Source organism: Hermetia illucens, chromosome 5 (assembly GCF_905115235.1).
Source record: "Hermetia illucens chromosome 5, iHerIll2.2.curated.20191125, whole genome shotgun sequence".
NCBI lineage: Eukaryota > Metazoa > Arthropoda > Insecta > Diptera > Stratiomyidae > Hermetia > Hermetia illucens.
The window spans coordinates 115898695-115905923 of NC_051853.1; positions in this window are offsets into that span (position 1 = coordinate 115898695).

The window sequence follows — 7229 nt, forward strand, 5'->3', positions numbered from 1 at the left end:
CATTATTAATAATAGAATATTTAGGAATTTTGAATTTAGTGGAAGTAATTGGTGAAATGGAGAAACTGAAAAAAGAAGGAGGGTCATGCAGTGTCCGTAAATTAAATCGCGATCGGAACACTAATGGTCATTTTAAAGCGACATTTCATAAAATGAAAGAGTGCGATCCAGTGGATGTTTTGTAGAGATGTGGAAGGAATAAAGATAGATTTAATTTCTTATTGAGTTTAATTGGAAGTGCTCTCAAGAAGAATTCTGTAACAACACTAATTTCAAAGCAAAACGAAACCATTCGTATTGGAAAAAGTGAATATCTTCACAAGTGAATACGAATACGCCGTATTCTCTCGTCCAAAAGTCAATACACAAGTATTCGTATTTACCAGTACGAATACGAATTCTGTTGGATTAATATTATATATTAATAATTGTATTGAAATGCCTGGTGATAGAGCCTTAATGATCTGATCATGTTGTACGAATATATGGTGGGGTCGGACTTATGGTAATATCCAATAAGAAAATTAAAACGCGGTTTAGGTGTGGACAAAAAATGTATGCACATATCAACTCAAAAGACATTTGCAAGTCTGAAGTATTGCAAAGCAAAAACATATTCTCCTTCTCTGCTAGTATCAGATAAATGTCTGTGTTTGTGTCAAACATCAGACAGACAAATGTGTCAGAGCAATCTTTGTTTCAGATAAATATCTGTTTTAAACAAAGTCTGCTTCTGTATCATACAAATGTCTCAGCCTGCCTCAGCTAAATGTCTGTTTCGGTATCAGACAAATATCTGCGTTTGTCTCAGACATCAGGTAGTCTGTATTAGACAACCGGTGGACAAATGTCTCGCTCTGAAGTAAATAGGTGGTTGGGCAATTGAGTTACACAGTATGTACATATAAATAATTGCCACCTATGAAATACGCATATATAAATATTTAAGTTTCTAAATGGAGAATAGTCCAGGTCACATGGACCTGGCTGACAACCCTACAGGGAAAAAAATTTGTTACGAAGGAGGAGTCTCGGACTGGATGGATTTTTCAACGATAAACCCAGCAACGAAAAAGGAATAACGATTTGCGCATTTTCTCATGGAACGTGCGCTCCCTGTAGGGAGATGAAGCTGCCAAGAAGCTAGCCGATACCCTGTCCTAATATAGGGCTGATGTAATAGCATTGTAGGAAATGCGTTGGACAGTTACTGGTTTTCGCAGAAGAGTCGGTACACCATATATTATAGTGACCATCTATGATAGTTGAACATAAGCGAACGGCAATGCACTCTGTGCTTGCGAAGCAAATTTAAAAATATAAGCCTCAATAACGTTCACGCCCCTACAGAGGATACTGATGATTCGGAGAAGGATACCTTCTACGAAGCAGTTTAGCGAACCCTTGAAGCCTGTCCCAAGTATGATATCAAAATCATACTTAGAAATTTCAACAGCCAAGCAGGGACGGAGCCCGTATTCAGGCAATACATTGGCTTCCATAGCTTACATCAAAATACAAATGATAACGGACTGCGGATTATTCAATTAGCAGTGTCACACGAAATGGTTGTTGGAAGTACCTGGTTTGCGCGGAAAGCGGTTCACAAACATACGTGGGCCTCTCCAGACGGAACCACTTTCAACAAAATTGACCACGTGCTGACTGAACGCCACCACTTCTCAGCCTTGATGAATGTCAGAACAAATAAGGTGGCCAATATAGACTTGGATTACTATCTCGTTGGCATGGTGCTCCGAGCTTGAATAAGAACGCCACCCAGAAAAAAGTCAGAACGCCTGGTTTGATGATGAATGTAAGCTAGCAACAGAACGGAAGAATGCCGCATACCGAGTAATGTTGCATTCTCAAAGAACGTAGGCACGCGCAGAGACTTGTAGCGAACTACGGCGAGCGGACAAGCGACCTCACAAACGGAAAAAGGAAGCCTGGGAGAACCAACAGGTCTGTGAACTCGAAAAGTACAGGGAGCAACCGGAACAGGCGCGGAAGTTTTACCAACAAGTCAGCAGAATGAAGCCTTACACACTTCGGTGCTCATCCTGCTGAGACAAAGAGGGGGGGGGGGGGCATATTGGAGTGATGGGTTGAGTACTTTCATGAACTACTGAACAACCAGAACATCAACGAGTTGGAGGTACCGCCAACTCAAGACGACGGAAAAATACTGCTACCACCAAGTATAGAAGAAACAGTCCGTACAATACTTCGGCTTAAAAATCATAAATCGCCAGGAGCTGATGGAATTACAACCGAATTAGTTAAGTATGGGGGCGACCAATTATACCATGTGGTTCATCAACTTGTGCTCAAGGTGTGGGACAGCAAACCAATGCCCGACGACTGACAAAGAGGCATTATTTGCCCCATACATAAAATGGGAGATATCACACAATGCAGCAATTATAGAGGTATCACGTTGCTGAGTATCTATAAGATATTCTCCGCTATCTTGCTAGGCCGGATAGCCCCATACGCCCAGAACATCATTCGCCCATACCAAAGAGGCTTCACTCCAGGCAAATCAGCAACAGATCAGATGCGGCAAGCGATGGAAAAACTGTTGAAATATGGACACCAGTTGATCATATACTCATCGACTTTAAAGCCGCCTATGATAACATAGTCAGGGTAAAACTGTACACGATCGTGAGAGAATTCGGTATCCCGACCAAATTGATAAGACTGACTAGACTGACCCTGACCAATGTGCGAAGCCAGATAAAAGCAGCAGGATCATTCTCAAGACCATTCGACATCAACAACGGTCTACGACAAGGGGATGCCCTATCATGCGTCCTCTTTAACTTGGCCCTCGAGAAAGTGATCCGTGATACTGAGGTAAATACAAGAGATACGATCCTCTTTAAGTCCACCCAACTACTGGCCTATGCTGACGATATCGACATCATAGGAAGAACCACCCGAGACGTACAAACTGCCTTCATCCAGATCGAGCAGGCGGCGCGAAGTCTTGGGCTGAATATCAATGAAGGCAAGACAAAATATATGGTGGCAACGTCAGCATCGAAAACCAACCAACCAACAAACCGCACTGGTCAAATGGGAAGAATAAGGATAGGAGAATACAATTTTGAAACCGTTGACAATTTCTCCTATCTAGGGTCGAAAATCACAACCGATAACAGCTACGATGAGGAAATCCGCGCATGGATGTTGTCAGCCAACAGAGCCTATTTCAGCTTACAAAAACTGTTCCGCTCGATACGTCTCACCACAGGGTCAAAGCTCTTACTGTACAAGACAATGATGTTGCCAGTCCTCATGCATTCCTCGAAGACTTGGGTTCTTAGCAAGAAGAATTGTGAACGCTTGGCCGCGTTCGAGAGAAGAATCCTCCGAAGAATTTTTGGCCCCCTACATGAGGATGGACGATTCCGTAGCCTACGTAACCACGAAATCTATGAGCGATACCATGACCGTCCGGTTGTGGATAAAATCCGGCTCAATAGGTTATGGTGGGCGGGTCACTTAATCCGTATGGATGAGGATAATCCAGCCCGGAAAGTCTATAAGAACAATATCTATGGTAGAAAAAGAAGACGAGACAGACCCTGCTGAGATGGAACGATGGCGTAGGGTAGGACGGGGGATGTCTGCAGTTCCGTATTAAGACAGGCCTACACCGGATATCGGTTATTGCGCCGTTTATGATGATGATGATGACTTATGAAATACACGCAGATAAATATTTAAGTTTTTAAAGGGACAATAGTCCAGCTCACATGGACACGTATATTTGTGCGCAGCTCAATTTGCCATTTTGGCTTGCATGGTGATTCCTATTTCACCGGAAGCTGGCTGCTTCGGGTATAAAGGTTTTGTGTTCATTTTATGTGAAAAATTTCCCATGCACGTTTTTCCATTTGTAAACGCACGCAAGAAGAAAAAGTAACTCCCAAGTGAACTCTCCGCCGGGTATTGCTCGATTGACCAGGTCCCGTTTTTGACCGGCCTCGTGGCCGCCCGTTCGCTCTCCGTCTCCCCAGACTACTATGTTAATTCTACTTTATCTCTCTTGGCGACAGAAAACGCATTCCATGTCGTTATAAAAATTACGATGCCATTTACTAAATCATCTTGGAAAAAGACGCTCACCTCACTCGACAGGACAGGCTTTCTGCGGGTTTCCGTAACGCAACTAAAAAGATAGCGCGATTTGATTTCCGAATGATCAGACTCACCATTATTTCACCTGGACACACGATTCATTTCGTCATCGTATATGCACCAGGACCCCACGTTGAGAAAGGGGATTTCTGGCAACTACTTGACATAAAGATCGCTGACATGACTGTCGATAACTATCTCGTCATTATGTTGGTGAAAAGGCAGACGGTAACCGATTTCATGATGGAAAATGCTTTGACTTAAGATTTTGCCGACATTCACATTCTTGTACATGTTTCATTAAGCGCTTGTCTCATCGTCCTATATTTTATAGTGGAAAAAGTAAAATTCAAATAGTTTATACGTCACCGTTTTCTTACCGTCATTGATTGCAAAGCCGTTCCTTATAAAACAATCGCACCTCAATATCGGTCATTGATTGCTGTTCTGCAAATCAAACCACCATTAAAACAATGTGACAAATGCATTATCCTCTCCGAAATAAATGGTGACAATTGATTATTACGAACGTCAAAGAAATGTGGAACCAACTGAAAAATACGGTACACTAAGCGGTTTACGTACCCTCGTGATTACCAAACCCTGCAGGAGGCTAATCAAGCGAAATGGCGACCCCCGTATGAAAATCCTTGAACGTAAAGGAAGCGGTCCATTACAAAGATCTTTATGATAAACTGTACATTCGGAATAACAAGATCGATGTATATCGTCTTGCCAAAAGCAGACACCGTTACCGTTATTGTTACGTTAACGACAAGAAGATTACCGACGATATGTTTCGGGATCTGAGTGTTCCGGCCATGGCCCAGATCACAGGTAGATACTATACAACTACCACACTCCCCCTTGCCCCTCAAAAAAAGGAAATCAAATCGCTCTGCCCTTGAGCATGAACGAGGTATAAAGGAAACCGGATCAGCTGTGTTTTACAGGCTCCCCGGACTTGCCAATATTGGTGAGATTGACATGTTTTTACCTATGGGTAAGGGAATATGTGAAATTACTTTTATTATAGTTATATGGATGAGCACGGCATTAGCGCCAGAATAGCAAAAGTTAACCGAATGATTCGTTTTGAGAATTATGGGGTCCTAAGTCCGCATCAACTTAATGCAGGACCGGACCAAATGGGAAGCAACTTACTCCCTCTTTCCTGGTCCACGGACCCCTCGCTCAGGGCTTGCACCCAAACTTTTAAAAAAAGTCAAGCGACGACGGCTTTACGGTTTCTTAAAAGGGCAGGGGCAAATCGTCAGACGCTGCCTCACCTCTGCCCTGGGAGCAGCGTGACCGTATCGGCTCGCAGATGTTGAATGCTCCTTTATATAATTCGTAGAACACGACATGCCTACGAATTATATTGAGCGCAAATCCGCCTTATTGACCAGAGCTTGGCCAGAGCTGAAATATTCGTTTTGAGAATGATGGGGTCCTAAGTCCGCATCAACTTAATGCAGGTAAGAAACCGTAAAGCCGTCGTCGCTTGACTTTTTTTAAAAGTTTGGGTGCAAGCCCTAAGCGAGGGGTCCGTGGACCAGGAAAGAGGAAGTAAGTTGCTCCCCATTTGGTCCGGTCCTGCATTAAGTTGATGCTTACTTATGACCCCATCATTCTCAAAACGAATATTTCAGCTCTGGCCAAGCTCTGGTCAATAAGGCGGATTTGCGCTCAATATAATTCGTAGGCATGTCGTGTTCTACGAATTATATAAAGGAACATTGAACATCTGCGATCCGCTACGGTCACGCTGCTCCCAGGGCAGAGGTGAGGCAGCGTCTGACGATTTGCCTCTGCCCTGGTAAGAAACCGTAAAACCGTCGTCGCTTGACTTTTTTCATCGAATGAATTATGCGATATTACTAGGCAGGTATCATCAAAATTTTGGACGAAATGAAATGTGTAGTAAATTAACTAAATAATTAATAGTATAATAATTCTATAAACTGCAAACTATGTATCTTAAATGGTTATCCATTTATATTCTGCATGTCGATTATAAATCTAGTAAAAGCATAACTAACCTTCATTCAGTCTTCGATTGGCTTTATACTTAATTTCCGGCAACGAACACTTTATTGGAAAGTTCACGAATGGAGACGCTATATATGAAAGTTTTTTTTTATTTTATTGACCATAATTACTGATACTAGCAGAACAGAACAATTGCAAATTTTCAACTTGATGTTTATTTTTTCTTTTAATTTGGCTTGGTGTATAAAATGAAAATGATTGTATAAAAATAATAACCTTTGTTTAATACTCTGGCTCTTATTTTTCTTTCGAAAAGCTTCTTTCTCACTGTATCGTCGGTATCTTATTCCTACTATCGGAAACTTTGCGTTGTGAGCATTTATAAATGATGCATATCTACTAGAATTTCAGCCATTACATTGAAACTTTACCGTAAGAAACGCTCTTTATACACAAACTAACCCCATTTTCATTAATTTTTCAATAAAAACCCAATTAACTCGAAATAAATTAAACCTTTTCAAAAAAAAAAAATCCTGTTTACATTACCTCTCGAAACTTACGCTTCGTTGTATTATCTTTGTTTACTTTTTATTTGCACTGAAGTAAACAATGAAACCTATATTTTAAATTATCAACTTTTGGAATGGAATTCTCGTGGTGTACGCAGTTCATAAATGAAACTATTGCATAACTATTAGATATACTGTGGCCCAGCTGATACACTAGTAGTAATAACAATAATGGAAACATATGGACCCTTGATTTGTTGGGAGTTTACAAAGTTCCCGGCAGTTTTATGAAGAGTGATTCTGAGGCGCCCCACTCGTCGGAGATCTTAGAATAGTGGATTCTATTGCATGGCATAACCAGCAGCGCAGTTGTCACACATTAGGATGTTTTCAGTTCCGACCTTTTTATTGCATATATTGTTAGTTTAGCTATCCCAGAATACGCTGCAAAAAATTCAAAGTAAAATTCCTTTAGATTTTATACGGGTAGAAGCGAACGAATATCGGGTGCAGCCACAGAGTCTATGGTCCAGGAGGTATTCGCTGTACGTCCTTTCGAAATCTGGAAGCATT